The 19,323-nt window shown below is 44.7% G+C and overlaps 1 long non-coding RNA gene across 10 annotated transcripts in view; it reads left to right on the top strand.

Moving 5' to 3' along the window:
* The first annotated feature begins 6,155 nt into the window (after positions 1–6,155).
* Positions 6,156–19,323, top strand: part of LOC120235904 — a 37,508-nt gene continuing 24,340 nt past the window's right edge. For all 10 annotated transcript variants that reach the window (XR_005529531.1, XR_005529526.1, XR_005529530.1 and 7 more), the window contains exon 1: positions 6,156–6,593. This is a non-coding gene — a long non-coding RNA (uncharacterized LOC120235904). The remainder of the gene's footprint in view (positions 6,594–19,323) is intronic.

Below are 19,323 nucleotides of genomic sequence, written 5' to 3'. Positions count from 1 at the left end.
GTCTGTGATGCCTGGGAAGGGAGTGGTATCCTGCAGACGCTGTCTTTGTGCAGGGCACAGCCTGCATCATTACGCGGAACGCCCTGGCCCTGCTCCTGCTGAACATCCTCTTTCCAGTGTCATCAGTGACTTGCAGTTTTGCAAATCTGATGACCTTTCCAGAACTCTCCTTTTCTTTAATCTCTCAGTCTTCCACAACATCGTGAGCCACTCCCTCATCCTTGCTTGTTACGTAGGATGGAAGGAGACAGGACCAGACAGAATAAGGACACAAGTGGTTTATTGCCAAAGAGACTGATTGGCCACGACGACAAACCCACGCCCCAGCATGGCTGTTCCCGGAGCCAGTCCTCTGTGGTGATTCGCGCCAGATGTTGCCTGGGTCTTCCTGCTCAGCCTCGTGGTCACCTCTGGCTCCAACCTCCTGCGTCCAGTGAGTTCTTGTGCTCTGCTCTGAGTGTGCTACCCTGATGTGCCAACATGGAATCCACCCACTGTTCCTCACTTTTTATTCAAACCTCCCTACTTTATTTTATTTTTTAAAAAAATTTTTAAATGTTTTTTATTTATTTTTAGGAGAGAGAGAGAGAGACAGACAGCGTGAACAGGGGAGGGTCAGAGAGAGAGGGAGTCACAGACTGAAACAGGCTCCAGGCTCTGAGCCGGCAGTCAGCACAGAGCCCGACGCGGGGCTCGAACCCACGAACCGCGAGATCATGACCTAAGCCAAAGTCGGACGCTTAACCGACTAAGCCACCCAGGCGCCCCTCAAACCTCCCTACTTTAATAAAGTGTGAGAAGACAGGAGTGCATTTTCCTGACTGAGTAGCAAACAGTGGCCTGGGAGAACCCTCGATTCTTAGAAGTTCTTTGGTGATTTTGCGGGGTCCTACCCGTCCTCTGGTAGGCCTTTTTGTTCACTTGTCTCCTGCCAACCTGCGCCTCCAGTCATAGCTGCCACCTGAGGGCTTATAGATGGACTTTCCTATGGAAAATGTCCCTCCGCCACCACGAGGAGTCCATTCTCAGACATTAAGCTAAGGGTTTTTGTTTCCGTTTTGTTTTGTTTTTCATCATGTGCCTCAGATAGTTCTTTTTTTCTTTTCTTTTCTTTTCAGAGAGAGAGAGAGAGAAAGAGAGAGAACACAAGTGGGGGAGGTGCGGAGAGAGAGGGGGACAGAGGATCAGAAGCAGGTTCCCTGCTGGCAGCACAGAGCCTGCTGCGGGGCTCGAACTCACGAACCGCGAGATCATGCCCTGAGCTGAAGTCAGAGGCTTAACCAAATGAGCCACCCAGGTGCCCCTAGTTCTTGAACTGACCACAGATAAATCGAGTGTTAAAGGTTAACTCCCACACTAACTCAAAGTAGAGAGGAGCAGTTTTGACACAGTGAAGCTTTTTTTTCTAGAACTCTCTTCTCTCTGGGACCATTTATCTCCCTTTTCTTCATCACTCCCCCCACAGCATGCTGTAGGCACTTTTTATTCTGCATCTCTGAGTTTCCACAGAAGCCCAGAAACTGCTTTCTGATTTGATGGATTCTCTGTTGTACTTCATGCAGGCAGCCTTTTATTTCGAAACTGGTTACAACGGAATAGGGGCTGGGGTTGTTCTCTGTGCAGGCCGGGGCTTGCTGTACGTGACATTTGCTTCTAGCATCTTTGAAACATCCAGTTTAGATGGTCATCACCTGCACCTAGTCTTGAACTCAGTGCTAATGCAAAGACTCCTTTGTTATCAAAACAATCCAGCTATTGGGCGCCTGGGTGGCTCAGTTGGTTATGTGTCCGACTTCGGCCTCGGTCATGATCTTGCGGTCCATGAGTTTGAGCCCCACGTCAGGCTCTGTGCTGATAGCTCGGAGCCTGGAACCTGTTTCAGATTCTGTGTCTCCCTCTCTCTCTGTCCCTCTCTGACTCACTCTGTCTCTCTCTCTCTCTCTCAAAAATCAATAAACATTAAAAAAAAATAATAATCCAGCTAGACTCTGTTGAACAGTCTCTCTCTTTCTGGCACTGCCTGTTTCCAGAAGTCCTGATCATGTTGCCGATTCTCTCCCTCTTTCCCTTTTGTGACATAAAGTCTGTCCTTCTCTTCACACCTCTCAAGCCAACCTTCTCTCTTTCCTTAGACCAGCTTCTTTCTTCTGTTCCTCAAAGGTGAGCCTTTCTGGCTCACTTTTTCCTCTTTCTCAGGAAACTTCGCCTACTTTGGGGGTTTCAGCTATTGCTATTTTTTTTTAATGTTTATTTTGATAGAGAGAGAGAGGATGAGTAGAGGAGGGGCAGAGAGAAAGGGAGAGAAAATCCCAAGAAGGCTTTGCGCTGTCAGCACAGAGCCCACTGTGGGGCTCAGTCTCACGAAATGTGAGATAATGACCTGAAGCAAAATCACAAGTCTGATGCTTAGCCAACTGAGCCACCCAAGTGCCCCTCACCTATTACTTTAGAAGTTACTAGATATTTCTTTTCTTCCTTCCTCCCTCCCTTCCTTCCTTCCCTCATTCCTTCCTTCCTGTATTTATGATGTATGTAGTATTTACCATCCTACCATTCGTGAGTGTTCAGGGTGATGGTATTGGGAACATTCACAGTGCTGCACAGCTGTCTCTGCCGTTCGTCTACAGAACTTTCTCATCTTCTAAAACGGAAACTCTGTCCCTGTTAAATACTAACTCCCCATTCTCCCCTCCCCCCAGCCCTGCAACCACTATTTTAATTTCAGTCTCTATGAATTTGATTCCCCTAGGTCCCTCATATATGTGGAATCAGATAGTTTTTATCCTTTTATGACTGACTTATCTCACTTTGCGTAATATCCTTGTTGGGGAACATTATCAAGAAAACGTGACCGCCGACTGACCCATGAGCTGGACCCAGGCACCTGGAGGCTCCTTACCCCTTCTGTGTCCTTGGAGTGTGGATTCCACTTGCCTCTCCCACACCCAGAGCCTGCTCCCAAGACACAGCCTTGACACGGGGATGTGGTGTTGAAAACACCTGCATGGTATACGTGACTGAGTCCAGTTAGAGCCTCTTTATAAACTTTTAAAATTTGGAGGGTGGATCCAGGGGTCCATTCATTTTGCTGCTGCCCAAGATAAGCCTTGTATGTAAGTTCCCTTTGCTGTTACTAGAATTGCCACCTAGCAACATGGAGTGGCCTCTTTCTTTGCTCTCTCCTTGCCCTCTGGATATGGGGGTCAGTTTCAGATCCCACCAGGAAAGTTCCTGAGAGGCTTCTGAATCTATAGTCCTCAAAGTTTGTCCATGATGTAGCATGTCAGCTATTACTTTAACATGAGTGATTCCAAACCTATAGCATTAGGCCTTATCTCTCTCTCAAGATTCGCTTCCACCTCTCCAGCTCCCTTTTGGGCTTTGCCGTCATTGCACACAACTTGAAGGCCACATGTCTAACACCGTGCTCATCTGCCTTTTCTTCACATCAGAGCTCCTCGTTTCTTTTTTTTTTTGTAATATTTTTATTTATTTCTAGGAGAGAGAGACAGTGTGAGCAGGGGAGGGTCAGAGAGAGAGAGGGAGATACAGACTCTGAAATAGGCTCCAGGCTCTGAGCTGGCAGTCAGCACAGAGCCCGATGTGGGGCTCGAACCCACGAACTGCGAGATCATGACCTAAGCGAAAGTCGGACACTTAACCGACTAAGCCACCCAGGCGCCCCAGAGCTCCTCGTTTCTATTGATAGAAATAAGTTTTGACAGTCTCCTTACAGCTTGGGTCATTTCTATTGTGTCTCCCTCTTTTCTCTACATCACATTGCTCCACAGTAAACCGCCTATAGCTCCTCTTTGCCCATATAATGAAGTCCAAAGTCCTGAGGCACTCATGATCTGGTGATCAGGTTTAGTTATATGTGTCAGAAAACCCAAAATAATAATGGCTTAAAGTGAGATGGTTTATTTTCTCTCATGTGAATACACTCTGGAGATAGGCAGCCCAGAACAGTTTATACAAAGCTGTCAGAGATGCAGACTCCTTACACTTCACTGCTCTGTCATCCTAGGAACATCCCTATCCTCATGGTTTAAGATGCAGCTGGGGCTCCAGCCATCACATTTGCATTTCAGGCAACAAGACAGAGGCAGGGGTAAGGGGAAAGGGCACATGCCAGTTGCTGTATTTTTTAAAAATTTAAATGTTTATTTATTTTAGAGAGAGACAGAGTGCAAGCAGAGGAGGGGCAGAGAGAGAGGGAGAAGCAGGCTCCAGGCTCCGAGCTGTCAGCACAGAGCCTGACGCGGGGCTCGAACCCACGAACCGTGAGATTGTGACCTGAGCCAAAATCAGACACTTAACCAACTGAGCCACTCAAGCTCTCCATGCCAATTGCCGTTTAAGGAGGTTTTCTAGAAGTATCCTTATACCATTTCCGACTATATCCCTTTAGCTAGAACTTAGTCACATGGTCACATCTAACTGTCTGGGAGGATGGAAAATATACATAATCTTTATTCTGTGTGGCCCTATATCAAACTAGAAATCGGGAGTTCTATTACTAAGGCAGAAGGAAGACTAACTAAGGAACTGCCACAGACCTCACGTCTGCTTCCAAGTGCCCTCTGTACACTCCTGTATCAAAATGTCCTGCTCAAGTGGGACTTTTTGACACTTGCTATCACTCTCACTAGACTGAGAGCTCTTTAAGGCTGAGTATCTTGTCTGCTTCATTTTTGGACTATGGTGTTTGGTGCAGTGTTTGGCAGGAAAAGTAGCTCAACAAGTGCTTAATGAATATAGCCACCAGGGGAAAACATAAAGGAGGAAAGAGGGGCTCAGGAAAGTATCCTAGAGCCAGAGGAAAGCTGCTTGCGGGTAAATAATCCTGTCCTAGAAAAAGTAACAGCAAATGCTAATGAATAATGTCATAAAATAAGTAATGTCACACTACATCATCATGCCATTTGTGATAACCTTATGAATTAGGACAGATTTTTTTCTTCCTTAACAGAAGCAGCAGCAGATTCGGTGACGTGGAGACACTGATTGAGGTCACTTATCCAGTTAGTGACTTGTGTTCCTTCACTTCAAGCGCAGTGTTCTCTTCCCCAGATGTGGGAAGGCAGCAGACTCACCTTACCTCCAGTGCACGAAACTCCATGGTTTGTAAATGAATGGAATACTGATGGGCACTTCAGCCAGAAGGAGCCACTCGGAGGGGCCCAAAGAGGAACTCGGAGAATGCCTTCCTGGAGTGTGGGGGTGGTGGTGGGCCGGGGGTGGGGGGGAGCTGGCCCCTGTCACTTGCCAGCATTGTAAATACAAGGGAGGCTAAGAACCTGGACTCCACTGCTGCCTGGATTTCAGTAAGAAGTCTGTCTTGCAACCATGTCTTATAGTTTTCAGAGTCCAAGTCTTTCACCTCCTTGGTTAGGTTTATTCCTATGTATTACTTTTGGTGCAATTGTAAATGGGATTGTTTTCTTTTTAAAAATTTTTTTATTAAATGTTTTTAATGTTTATTTATTTTTGAGAGAGAGAGTGAGTGCACATGACCAGGGGAGGGGCAGAGAGAGAGGGAGACACAGAATCCAAAGCTGAGCTGTCAGCACAGAGCCCGACGTGGGACCTGAACTCATGAACCACGAGATCATGACCTGAGCAGAAGTTGGCCTTTTAACTGACTGAGCCACCCAGGTGCCCCCAAATGTGACTGTTTTCTTAGTTTCTCTTTCTCCTGCTTCATTATTAGTGTATAGAAGTACAACAGATATCTGCACATCGATTTTGTATCCTGTGACTTTACTGAATTCATTGATCAGTTCTAGTAATTTTCTGGTGGTCTTTTTTTTCCTTAAGTAGTTTATTGTCAAGTTGGTTTCCATATAACACCCAGTGCTCATCCCCACAAGTGCCCTCCTCCATGCCCATCACCCCCCTCCCCTCCTCCCCACCCCCATCAGCCCTCAGTTTGTTCTCAGCATTCAAGAGTTTCTCATGGTTTGCCTCCCTCCCTCTCCCCCACCATTTCCCCCCTTTTTCTCCCCCACGGTCCTCCATTAAGTTCCTCCTAATCCTCCTATACGTGCAAACATATGGTATCTGTCCTTCTCTGCCTGACTTATTTCGCTCAGCATAACACCCTCGAGTTCCATCCATGTTGCTACACGTGGCCAGATTTCATTCTTTCTCATTGCCATGTTCCAAAAACAGGCAGGTTTTGTAGGATGGCTGTGGGCTGGCTGTGCCTTGCACTGATTCCGAGCACTCAGGCCTCCTCTGGCAGAGCCGTTCTCCAGAGGTGGTCCTGGGGCCAACAGCAGCCGCGTCACTTGGGAACTTGTTAGAAAGACAAATTCTTAGCCTCCTTCCAGGCCCACTAATAAATTAAACCGGATCCCAGCAGTCTGTGAGTTAACAAGCTCTCCAGGTGATTCTGTGAAAGGTGGCTCAGGAGAGAGTGGAAAAGGTCAGTAAGCAAGTGCGGGTCGTCTCTCTGGGTTGTAGGGGGGAGTCGTCGGGTGGCTGGTGAGGTGTGTCCTGGCAAGTCTGCGGTGTCGGCTTTGAAGAGGCACCAGGGCGTCCTGCTGCAGGCTGATTCCTGGGAGGAGAAGGCTGTCAAGGGGCAACAGGTAAAGGCACCGGGGAGCGGGGGCCCTGAGGAGGAGGGAAGAGCAGCCGGCTGGGATGGCCAGGCCCGGTGGGGGGAGCCAAGGCCTAAAGTGCAGGCCGGGCCAGAGCGGAGGTGGGGCTCCCCGCCAGCTTGCACTGTGCTGTTGAGTGTAGGCCGCAGAGTCTGGGCTGTCCGTGTTCCGGTTCCCTGTGCTGTCACTCGGTAGTGTCCAGGTAGCCACCTTGCCTGAGCGAATGCCGTCAGTGAGCAACTTGAGGTCTCCACATCTCACAGCATGTTCGGCACCTTCTCCTCACCTCTGTTTCCCCAGCTCCCTGCGGTGGCAAAGTGGGGTATCCCCCCCCCCTCCGGCACCATCTGCTTGACTGGGCTTGTTAGGTTTTCATTTTGCACCTCTGCCTCTCCAGGCTTTGTTATTCCAGCAATGAAGAGTAGAAAGTCCATATGACCCGTGTTCGGGGACTGGGGTGCCCCAGTTAGATATGTCATGCTAAAATCATTACATCACTTCATCAAAAGTTATTGGTGAAAAGCCATTCGTTGTTCCAGTGCTGTGATTAAATCTCATACCTGTTGACTGCCGGGCAGCGGAAGTTCTGTCCTACACAGTTTATACATCCGTGCTAAGTCATGCCTTAGTCCTCGTGGCCATCCCACAGACAGTGTCTGCTGCACCTGTGAATGGTTCTGGCTCAGGTGACCTGGACTGGGTGGCATGCCGAGACCTGCTGGCGGAGGTGGACCCCGAGGGGAGGAGAGCCACCCACTTGTGGAGCTGGATTCTGAGGGAGGTGGCCAGAAACTTGCTGTGTCCACATTAGTAACTGCATTTGACAAATGATGAGGGTTCATTAGGGCCCAAGTGTGGGACACGCAAAGGGGAGTCTCCGTTTTGGTGAGAAGCGAAGGTAGTAGCTTCCCGGAAGCCACCCGGAAGTCCGTCAGGTTTGGAGCTGGGTGAGGCTTTCCATCCAGCACAGCCATGTAGACGGGGCTGCGGGCCTCAAAAGGAAAGCCACGTAAGAACGAGGGTGGTGACTGGATGGCTTGAAGGAGGCTGGGGGACGTGCGGGTTTCATTGCAGCAGATGTAGCTAGAAGGGCAGCTCCATGGCTGGTGGAAGAGAGGTGCCTGCCTGCCAGGATCGGCCCTGAGATGAGCAGTGGCCGGGCCTTCAGGAGGCAGGACCACCGATGCCTGAGCCCCAACTCCACTGCCTGCAAACGTGGTGTGAGTTCTCAGTTTCCTGAGGACGTCATGGATTTTCCAAGCTTTAATTACAAGTCAACCTTCCACCTGTCTGGCTCCTCCTTGGCCCTCCCTGGGGGAGGTTTCTGGAATTTTTGTTGGCTTTCTGAACACAGTGGGTCGTAGAGGAAAGCATTCGGAGTCCGGCTGAGCAGGCTCTGAATCCTGGTGTGGCTGTACCCATGTGGGTGTTCCTGGAGAACTACTACTCTTCTCCCTGAGCTCGGGTTTCCCCATCTCGAAAATGGGTTCCATTATGCCTTCCTCATATATATCCTTGCAGTTGTGAGGATGAAGGAGGTGGGGCATCTACCTTTTCATGGAGCTTCTGAAGCTACACTGGCTCCCTCTCTCTCTCCTCCCCGTTCCCAGCCTGCGCACGCCCCCGAGTTCTCCAGCTCCTCTGTGTTTTGAAAACCCAAGTGCCTTGGGTAAACACATGAGCTCATCTACGTCAGCTTTATGGTAAACAAGGACTTGGGAAGAGGCAGTTTGTCTCTATATATTGTTTTTACTTGGAAAGCCAGAGGCCGTTTTCTTTCTTTTTAGTAAGACGGACTCTATGCCAGACATTCCATCCTGGAGATCAGGTTCAGGGCTCTCCGGAGGACGTCACCTAATATCCATCACAATCACCGGGGAGGTTGGAGTCTACGCCACCCGCCACCCGCCGCCTCCACAACACTGATCGTGGACAAGGAGTCTAGCGCCGGGTGCAGGCAGGGGAGAACCAGGGTGGGGTGTGGGCTCAGGCTCTTGGACAGGCCGTCTGTTCTGCGCCACCACTTTGGAACAACCCAATGGTTTATTCTCTTCTGTAGGAACACGTTTCTAAAATCCCCACCTCCTAGCCTGGATGTGAGTTTGGATTACACTACTTCAAAGAGCCCTGCTTGATTCTTGCTCCCTTTGTCCCCCCGCCTCCTCCTCGGAGTTTGAGCTGTGTTTGCTGCTAATAGCAGAAAAGGGGAAGTCCCTTGGCCCTTCGAAATCTTCTCCAGCTGCTGGGCGGCCTGGAACATCAGAGCATTACAGCTGCATTTAATCTTTGGGGAGGGGGGCTGCTGGAGGCGTCCCAGCGTCCTGGCGCCTGTGGGCGGGTGATTGCCTTGCCCCAACTATGCATCTGAGCCAAAGAATCTTCAAAAGGAAGAATCACGTTACAAAGCTATAGATGTTTCTAAGTGCTGTGCGTCAGGGGTAAATGATGTGTATTTGTCATTCTAGCTTAAAACAAACTCTTGAGACTGGTTGAAGCCCCAGTTTGTTTGTTTTTTGTTTTTGTTTTTGTTTTTTTTTTTGCTATATATACGCTGGTAAAATGCACATGGAGATTTTTGGAAGACCTAGGGAAAAAATGGTAGAAAAGACTAAAGGAGGCCTCTTCAGGGTAGGACGATTGTAGAGAAAGAAGGAAGGAGAGGAAGGCAAGGCAGTTAGCCACAGCTGAGCAATTCTGTTCTATGTCTGTACAGTATATCCCTACAGTATGCAAGGTACTAATTCTAGCACTTGCAGTCATAACTGCTCATTGTATTCTGCCATTCAACAGCAAGGGGAGAGGTATCTACAAGGGAAGGTAGCTCTGGGCATCTCCCTGAATGCAGCCAGGGAAACATCAGCCCCAGAAGACTGGCTATGACCACGGCCTTGGCTTCCATTTCTTTGAAGCATACACTGTTCCAGAGCTCTTTGGGACCTAGACTGTGCCAGATTGTCTCTTGAGTCTAGCACAATGTCTGGCATGAGGTAGGTGCCTATGGAATATCTATTGAATGAACAGGAATGAATATTTAATACTGTGAAAGACAACACCAGAGACTGAAAGAGTGTAAGTCTAGATGCAGCTCACTGTATTAGTGCTCTTAAATTTTCTTGAATGTTCTGCTGTTTTTGAAGGTAGAGCAAGGAGTCTAGAGCCAAGGAATTTAGGTGGCCTTTAAAACTGGAAAAGGCAAGGAAAGGGATTTTTCCTGTGGAGCCCCCAGAAGGAATGCAGCCCTGCTGATACCCCCAAATATGTTCAAATTCCAACTCTGATTCTGTAGGTATGGGGTGGGGCGGGGCCTGGGAGTCTGCATTTCTAACCAGCCCCCTGATGCTGCTGGTTCCCGGGCCACACTTGGAGCAGCAGAGCTTTTCAATTTTCCTAAGAGCTGATCAGTTATCCTCTCCTGATCTGACCTGACATTCCCCTGAGGTCAGAAGTAATGGGTCCCACATGGGCCTCACTGGATGATTGTTAGAATGGCTGAAGCCTGCCTCACCAGAAAGTGGAAGATTATAGGTTGGAACTCAAAAGGGATTTAGTTGCCAGCCTTGTCTGCAGCCCTCTGAGCTCTGTGGTCCAGTGACCCAGGACCACACAGAAAGAGAAAGCAGGCATTCTGTTACCTCCCACCCCCCTCTGCTGGCACCCTGGGTCATCCCCATAGCAGAGAGGTTTGTGCCTCCACTGAGTGCCCCTGGTGACCAAAGCCTTCCTGGACTCTAGAAAGGTGGTTGCTAAGATCCCATGGGAATGGGAGGCCAAGGGCCATTTTGTCAGGGGTCTTTGTTGTGGTCTGGATCCTTGGAAGTACATGGTTCTCTTTCTAGCCTGGACATGGCTTCTGGTGATTTCAAACAGACTCCATTTTTTCCTTCCAGAATCCAGTTCAGCTGTACACCACTACCATCCCCTCTGTCTCCACCACCATTTTACTACCACTGCTGCCCCATCAGCGCCATGACACCACCTCTAGCTTGCCTTCCCATGGTGCACTGGTGGCTTTTACCTGCTGCCTCATCAACCCATGGAGCAGGTGCTGTTCTTTCCAGTTCGAAGTATAAGGGCCAGAGAAACAAAGTTTTATGTCTGAGGCCCCCTAGTAAGGGGTAAGCTGGGACTCTATGTCCTCTGATTCCAGAGCAATTGTCACCCACTGTTACCGTGTCTCCTCCGATGGGTCCCATATCCTTCTATTTCCATTTCATCAATAGGCCCGTGGCTTTTATTCTGGTGGGGAGAGCCTGCTCTGTGGGGAAGGGAAGATTCATCCTACCCTGGGCAAAGTGCTTATCTAGCTAGAGAAGTGACTCAAATCTCCCTGGGTCCAGTGGCCACCCCATTGAGTTTATGGCTATGCTTCTGTGCCAAAGCAACAGGCTGAATGGGTCCCTTCACCTAAAGTCTTACTTCAGTGGGGTGGCTGGGGGAAGTGGTCAGCAAAATCCCTGTCCCTTCATAACTTAAGTTTGTAGAGTCCACCTTTGAAAGATAGTTATACCTTTAAAAAGAGTAGAAAAAAACCCAAACCCCTAGCCCCGCCCTGTCCTGAGTCTGTGATGTGGGAAGACACTAAGTCATAAACTGATAATAAATGTGTTGCATTGTTATAGCAACGTACACTTTCAAAGAGCCCGTAGTACTTTATTTCATCTCAGTATTCCTTCTGCCCCCTTTTAAGGTAGGCAGGACAGGTATTATTATTCTCATTTTACAGATGGGAGAACATAGGCTCAAAGAGGTCGAGGACTTGTTTAAGGTCCCAGATGTAAGTCCCAAATGCAAATTGCTCCCAATTCTAGTACTCTTTTGGTTACCTGCACATGCCATGGTCACCTGACTTGGATACACTGTTACTGTCAGCAGAGAGTTCAGATGGGAAACTCAGTCTGAGCCCTGGCAGATGTATTAGTAGGAACTATCATTCCTTATTGCCAAAATGCACCACTCTTGAGGTAAACACCTGAAAATTATCAACAAAGCGCTCTGATCACTGAGTTCGCATCTGAGTGGGAACAGAACATGGAACACCCAGGAGAGGGGCAGGAATGTTTCTAGAGGGAAGGGCGCAGGTACTGGGAACCAGAACGTCCAAGGTCATGCTCAGAGATAGCCCAAGTGGGGAGCAAAAGGAAAGGGCGTGCCACCCAGCAGGCTGGGCTCAGTTCTGGAAGAACCAGAGGCAGGAGGCAGGTCAGGCTCGTGTCTGGGTTTTAAGAACCCTGGCCCAGGATTCTGGAGGAAGAATGTCAAGGACACAGGTCTGGCAACAGAGTCTAGATGAAAAATAAATGTGCCTAGGCAAGAGACCAAGAATACCAAGAATAGAGCCTGACACTTAATAGGGTTGCATAAAGCAGAGGCTGTTTTTAGACTTCCTGTTCAAGATGGAACTAGGTTTAATTGTTTAGGTTGGTTTGAATCCATGGGGGAAAGGCAAGCAGGCTGGTGGATTGCAGTGGAAGAACCAGGAGGTGAACAGCAAGGAAGTCCCATCAGACAATTCTCAGAGTGCTGTGTTTTCCAAGCTGACATTCTGCAGAACACTCTTTCATGTGATGCTTCCAAGAAGGAGGGGTCTGTGCCCAATAAAGATGGGAAATACTGGATCAAATGAAGTTAAACAGGTTCCCATATTACAGGGGTTCTCAGCACCTTTAAAAAATGTGCAATGTGAACTACTTGCATACAAACATGCAATGTGAATTTCCAGGTGAGAGCTGTTGAAAGCAATTTTCCAGACTTTTTTGACCACCACTCCTTCCTTTTATTTATTTTTTGGCCTCACTACACCTGTTATATCTCCTGGAACACAGTTTGGGAAACTGTCCTGTCCTCCTCTAGTTGGGCCAATGGCCATACCTGTAACTCTTTCTGCTTCCCACACTGGGACCCTAGCCCATTCCCTTCTCATGTGTATTGGAAGGAGAGGTTAGGATTAGGAACCCATTGTGATTTTAAGATTAGCCCACCCTTTTGTCTCTAACTTGGCATGTTTTCTTGTCCTTTTTTTTTTTTTTTTCCCTATGCCTTTTTAAAGCTTGGTTATCACAGTCTAATACATCTTATATGTATATATTTTTTTAGAGAAAACGTGCACAAGCAGGGAAGAGGGGCAGAGAAAAAGGGAGAAGGAGAGGGAGAGAGAACCAGACTCCATGTGTGGCAGAGAGTCCAAGTTGGGGCTCAATCCCACAATCATGAGCTCATGACCTGAGCTGAAATGGTCAACTGAGTGACCCAGGAGCCCCCTAATACATTTTAGACCAATGTCTGGTGTCTTGTACACTGGGATTAGCAGCCAGTTCCAACCAATGTGCTAAACTAGACTGAAATTCAAAATAAAATAACAAAGCCAAGGGAGCTCAACCTGTTTCTGACCACCAGGATAGAAGCTGCCCGCCTTATTCACCCAAATGAGCAGGAAGTAGAGGGAAAGAGTGGAGTAAGGGCAGCCAGATCCAGTCTTCATCCTATGTGTGACCACGGCCATCTGGCCTGGACCCAGTAGTGCTCCCTGATTTTTCTCTCAGGAATCTGTTCCCTTCTTGTTTCTCCCACTCTGGCATCAGCCCTTCTGTATTGAAGGTCCTTAATGGTCACTGGCCTGCTATAGTGGTTCTCCAACTTGGACATGCATTGGAATTAACTGGAGGGCTTTTAAAAACACAAATTGCTGGGTCCCACTTCCAGAATTTCTGATTGAATAGGTCTGAGATGGAGCCTGAGAAGTGGTGTTTCTATTAAGCTCACACGTGATGTTGATGTTGTTGGTCAGATGGCCACATGTTGAGAACCTGCTGGTCTATAGTTCCCACACCTGTGTATCAGTCAGCTGGGAAGCCTGAGTACGTGGAGATTTTCTGGAGCTCATCTCAGATCTACTGAATTAGGATTCCCAGGGCTCCATGTTTTGCCTGCCTTTCTAGCTTGGCCTCTGATGTCCTGTTTCCTTCTCTTCTGCACTATATAGGGATACTGGGATGTTGGCCCCTTCTGTAGTGAACTTTCTCAACTCCCTATTGCCATAGAAGCTCATCACCTCCAACATGGCTAGGAAAGTTGAGAAGAGGGACTTGAATTTGCCATTTGATTGTTCTCAGAAGGTCCTTATCTGGACATACTCTTTTATCTCTCTAATGGAAGTAAAACTCTTATTGCATAGCATATTGATCTTCAACAATAATCCTATGGAGGGAATATTATTTTACATGTGAAAAGACCCCGAAGTTTTAAGAAATTGGCTAATAACTAAGTTCCACAACTTTCCCATTATCCAGTGCTGGAGAGAAAGTTCTAGGGTTGAATAGACACAGTATTTGGAGGATAGGCTCCTTCCTTCTCTACCTGGGAGTAGGTATGAAGGCAGAACTCTGGCTCTACCTGATCGTGGGCACCACTGTGGTGAGCCCATGGGCATCAGGCTGCACCTAATTTCAGGTAATTTATATACAAAGGCATCTTAATAGGGCTCTTAAATTATAACTTCAGACATAATGGCCTTCAGAATCGAGAATAAAGAGTGGGTATAATTAGGTAAGCTAAATAATTGAATATATTTCTGCCTTCCACACAAAACTCCATCGTATAAATATTCTCATTTTTAAAATGAGAATATTTTAAAACTAGACTCAATAAGATCAGATGACTTATCCAAGGTTATGGGGTTAGCAAGTGGTAGAACTAGAATTTGAGGTCTGTCTGACTTTAAAATCTGTGCTTTTCAAATTAAGAAGACTAACAATAACAAGTGTTGGTGAGGGTGTGGAAAAAATGGAACTCTCATACATGGCTGGTCGGCATACAAAATGGTACCATCATTTTGGAAAAGAAGCTTGGTAGTTTCTCCTAAAGTTAAGCGTACCCTTATTATATGACCTAGCAATCTCATTCCTAGGTATTTACCTAATACAAAGGAAACATATACACACAGAGTTATACACAGTGTTGATAGTAGTTTTGTTTACAATGGTCACAAACTGGAAACTACTGAAAGGCTTAACAATAGGTAAATGGGATAAATCATAGTATATTCATATAATGAAACTCTCCTTAGCAATGAAAAAGAACACCATGAAAAAGAATCACAAAACAGATGGATCAAAAAAAAAAAAATTAAACCAGACATCAAAGAGCACCTACTCTATGACTCCACTTATATGAAATTCTGGAAAAGTTAATACATCTCCATAGTGGTACATGTGCAAGAGTTAGGGCATAAAACTGGTTTTTTGTTTTTTTTTTAATCTCTATTTTACAGCTGAGAAAATGAGGCTCAGGAAGTTTAAAGGATTATATAGGATTGTTCAGGATTATACAGCCAGTAAGCTACCCTTCTCTTCTTGATCTAGGCCATCCTGCTTGACTTTGCTTGTCTTGCTGGCTCCCTCCTCTCTTTGGGAGAGTGTTCACCTTCAGAGTGTAAACCTGGGCTTCCTGCATCCCTCTGCAGGTAACTCAATGCCCTGTAAGTTTGGTTTCACCTGGACTTTAGTGCCCTGGTCTTTACTCTTCGATCCATCTCTACCCCCTTATATTACACAAAGACTCAAATTCATTGTCAGGGTTGAAACTGGGACATTCTCTGATCTGCTGTGCTGTTTTTAAGTTACTTCTGGATAAAAGGACTTAGCAATATATTCTCCATTGACAAAGGGCAAAAAGAACAAAAAAACCACATTTAGTTTATGTCAATAAGATTCTGGAGATTGTTCCAGGAAAGAAACAAAGGAAATCTTATGCTAAGCTCCCTGGTGAGGTATTTCGCAATTCTCCCCTTTGAGATTTTGCAGATACAAAACACACATAAACTACTTGGTCTATAGAAAACTAAATGAGAAGCTGTCTGTGGGAACAGTGGTTGGTTTATAGTTACAGCATTTTTTGGGGGATTTATTGGGGTATAACTGAAAAAACTGTAAAATATTTAGAGTATACAATGAGATGATTTGTTTTATGTATACATTGTGAAAGGATTCCCCCATTGAGTTAATTAACACACCCATCACCTCTCTTCTGTTTTCTTCATTTAGAACATCTAAGTTCTAATCTTTTAGCAATTTCACTTATACCATACAGTGTTATCAACTACAGTCACTACATTATACATTAAATCCTCAGACCTTATTCATCTTCCAGCTGAAAATTTTTACGCGTTTACTGACTTCTCCATTTCCTCCATGTCCAGACAATCACTTTTTACTTTCTGTGAGTTTGACCTTAAAACTTTTTGTTTTAGATTTTACATATAAGTAATACTATGCTTTTCTTTGGTTTATTTCACTTAGCATAATGCCATCTAGATTTATCCATATTGTTGTAAATGACAGGATTTCCTTTTTTAGGTTGAATAATATTCAGTTGTGTGCGTGTGTGTGCACGCATGTGTGTGTGTGTGTGCGTGTATCCCAGTTTTTTGATCCGTTAATCTGTCAATAAACACTTAGGTTATTTCCATATCTTGGCTACTGTGAATAATACTGCACTTAACATGGAGGTATAGATCTCTCTTTGAGATAATGGTTTTGTTTCCTTTGGAGAGACATCCAGAAATGGGATTACTGGGTCCTATAGTAGTTCTATTTTTAATTTCTTGAGGAATCTCCATATTGTCTTCCATGGTGACTGCACCAGTTTACATTCCTACCAGCATGTGCAAGGGGTCTTTCTTCTCCATGTCCTCACCAGCCTTCATTAGCTATTATCTTTTTTGGTCAGAGCCATTTTAACAGGTATGCTCATTGTGTTTTTGATTTGCATTTCTTTGATGATTAGTGATGTTGAATACCTTTTCCTGTGCCTGTTGGCCATTTCTATGTCTTTGGAAAAATGTATAGATTCATTGCCCATTTTTGTATTGGGTTATTTGGGGTTTTTGTTCTTGAGTAGTAGATGTTCCTTATATATTTTGGATATTAACCCTTTACTGGATATGTGGTTTGTAAATATTTTCTCCTATTCCATAGGTTGCCTTTTGTTGATGATTTCCTCTGTGTATAGAAGCTTTCTAGCTAGATGTTTTTGCTTTTGTTGACTTTGCTTTTGGTGTCAAATCCAAAAACTCCTTTCCAATGTCAAGGAGTTTACCAGCTCTATTTTCTCCTACAAGTTTTATGGTTTTGGGTTTTCAAGTCCTTAATCCATTTTGAGTTAATTTTTGTGTATGGGTGTACAGTGGGGGGGGGGTGTCTAGCTTCATTTTTTTTCATGTGACTGTCCCATATTCCCAAAACCATTTATTAAAGAGGCTATTCTTTCCATTTTGTATATTCTTGGTTCTTATAAACCATAGATAGATGGGTTTATTTTTGAGCTCTCTATTCTGTTCCATTTCTCCATGTGTCTATTTTTATGCCAATACCACACTGTTTTGATTACCATAGCTTTATAATATAGTTTGAAGCCAGAAAGCATGATGTCTTCAGCTTTGTTCTTCTTTGTCAAGATTGCTTTAGCTATTCAGTGTCTTATGTGGTTCCATACAAACTTTAGGATTGTTTTCCTACTTCTGTGAAAAATATAATTGGAATTTTAATAAATACTACATTGAGTCTGTAGATCATTTTGCATAGTATGAACACATTAACAATATTTTTTCAATCTAAGAGCACAGAACATCTTTCTTTTTATTTATGTCATCTTTAATTTCATCAGTGATACATAGTTTTCAGTGTACAGATTTTTCACTTCCTTGGTTAATTTTATTCCTAAGTATTTTATTCCTTTTGATTCTACTGTAGGCGGAATGGATTTCTTAATTTCTCTTTCTGGTAATTTGTCGTTGGCATGTAGAAACACAACTGATTTTTGCATACTGATTTTTTTTTTTTATCCTGAAACTTTTATTGAAGTGTTTTTTGGTTTTTTTTTTTTTAGGTTTGTGTGTGTGTGGAGTCTTTAGGATTTTCTGTAAATGATCTCCTATCATCTACAAATAGAGACCCTTTTACTTCTTTCATTCCAATTTGGATGCCTTTTATTTCTTTTTCTTGCCTAATTGCTCTGTCTAGGACTTCCACTTTGAATAAAAGTGGTGAGAATGAAGATTATTGTCTCATTCCTAATCTTGGAGGAAAAGATCTTCACTTTCCGTGGTTGAATATAATGTAACCTGTTGGCTTGTCATATATGGCACTTAATTTTAAAGTATGTTTTCTTATACCCAGTTTGAGAGTTTTTATCATGAAAGGATGATGAATTTTTATCCTATTGTTAACATGCTCATTGACTGATTTGCAGGTGTTGAACCATTCTTGCACTTCTAGAATGAATCTCACTTGATCATGGTGTGTAATCCTTTTAATGTACTGTTGAATTCAGTTTGCTACTAATTGGTTAAGGATTTTCGCATCTACATTCATCAGAGATGTTGGCTTATACTTTTTTTATTGTCCTTATCTGCCTTTGGTATCAGAGTGATGCTGGCCTTGTAAAATGAGGTTGGAGGTATCCTCTCCTCTTCTATTTTTTTGAAAGCATTTGAAAAGGATTGGTATTAATTCTTTAAATATTTGGTAGAATTCACCAGTGAAGCCATCTAGTCTTGGACTGATCTTTGTCAGGAGGTTTTTGATTACCGATTCAATCCCCTTAATAGTAACTGGTCTGTTCAGATTTTCTATTTTTTCATGATTCACTCTTGGTAGGTTGTGTGTTTCTAGAAATTAATCCATTTTTCCTAGATTTTCCGATTTGTTGACATATGCAGGCATCCCCTTGCTTTTTGAAAGTTTGCATTATGTCACTTCAGTTTCATGAAAAAACCTACATTAGTACTTTTTTGTTAACCAAAAGAAATCTGAATAGGATTTTTAATTTCACAAAAAAAGGCAAAGGGCAAAAATAGCATTAGGTGTTTCTGTAGCAAATCATTATATTATATACATAATATATATTATAGAGACTGCATGCACTCCAAGCAGTGAAAGTAGTGCTTCCAAGCTCCTTCCCGGGGAACTAAACTCAGCATCATAGCTTTTTAAAAAATATTTATTTATTTTTAAGAGAGAGAGAGAGACAGAGCATGAATGGGGAAGGGGCAGAGAGGGGGAGACACAGAAGCTGAAGTAGGCTCCAGGCTCTGAGCTGTCAGCGCAGAGCCCGATGAGGGACCCAAACTCTGGAACCACAAGATCATGACCTGAACTGAAGATGGATGCTTAACCGACTGAACCACCCAGGTGCCCCACAGCATCACAGTATTAAGCTGCCATAGCTTTAAACTGTGCTTGTGAGTATCTGTGTTTTATCTTGACTTATTTTGTGCATCTATTAGCAAGATGCTATTACAAGGTATTAGAAAAGCCTGAGGAATGTTATTTTTTAGGTCTGGGAATGCTCAAAATTTTTTCCATATAAATTATTGGCAATTACTTCTTTGCTTTATGCCATTTTGGTTTATGAAAGCTTTCATAAGAACTCTGCTTTTGGATAGCAGAGGAAACCTGTAATTGTTCACAGTAGTCTCTCATAATCTTTTGCATTCCTGTGGTATGGCTATAAGATTTCAGAGTGGACAAACATGGGCATTTTGGGTATTTTTCCAGAGATAAAGGTGGGATCAGTCAAACAGTCCATCAGTATAGCACCATTGCCTTGTAAGTACAGCAGGAAAAATCTGTCCTCTCAGACACCTTAGGGAAGACACACAAAGCAATTAGTGAATAAGACCATATCATATGCAGTGTAATTAAGCTGTTCATCGGAAGTCCAG

The sequence above is a fragment of the Hyaena hyaena genome, unplaced genomic scaffold, assembly GCF_003009895.1.
Source record: "Hyaena hyaena isolate Hyena2069 unplaced genomic scaffold, ASM300989v1 scaffold_140, whole genome shotgun sequence".
Classification (NCBI taxonomy): domain Eukaryota; kingdom Metazoa; phylum Chordata; class Mammalia; order Carnivora; family Hyaenidae; genus Hyaena; species Hyaena hyaena.
Note: the sequence above shows the minus strand (reverse complement) of the source record. Positions and strands in the feature narration are given on the sequence as shown.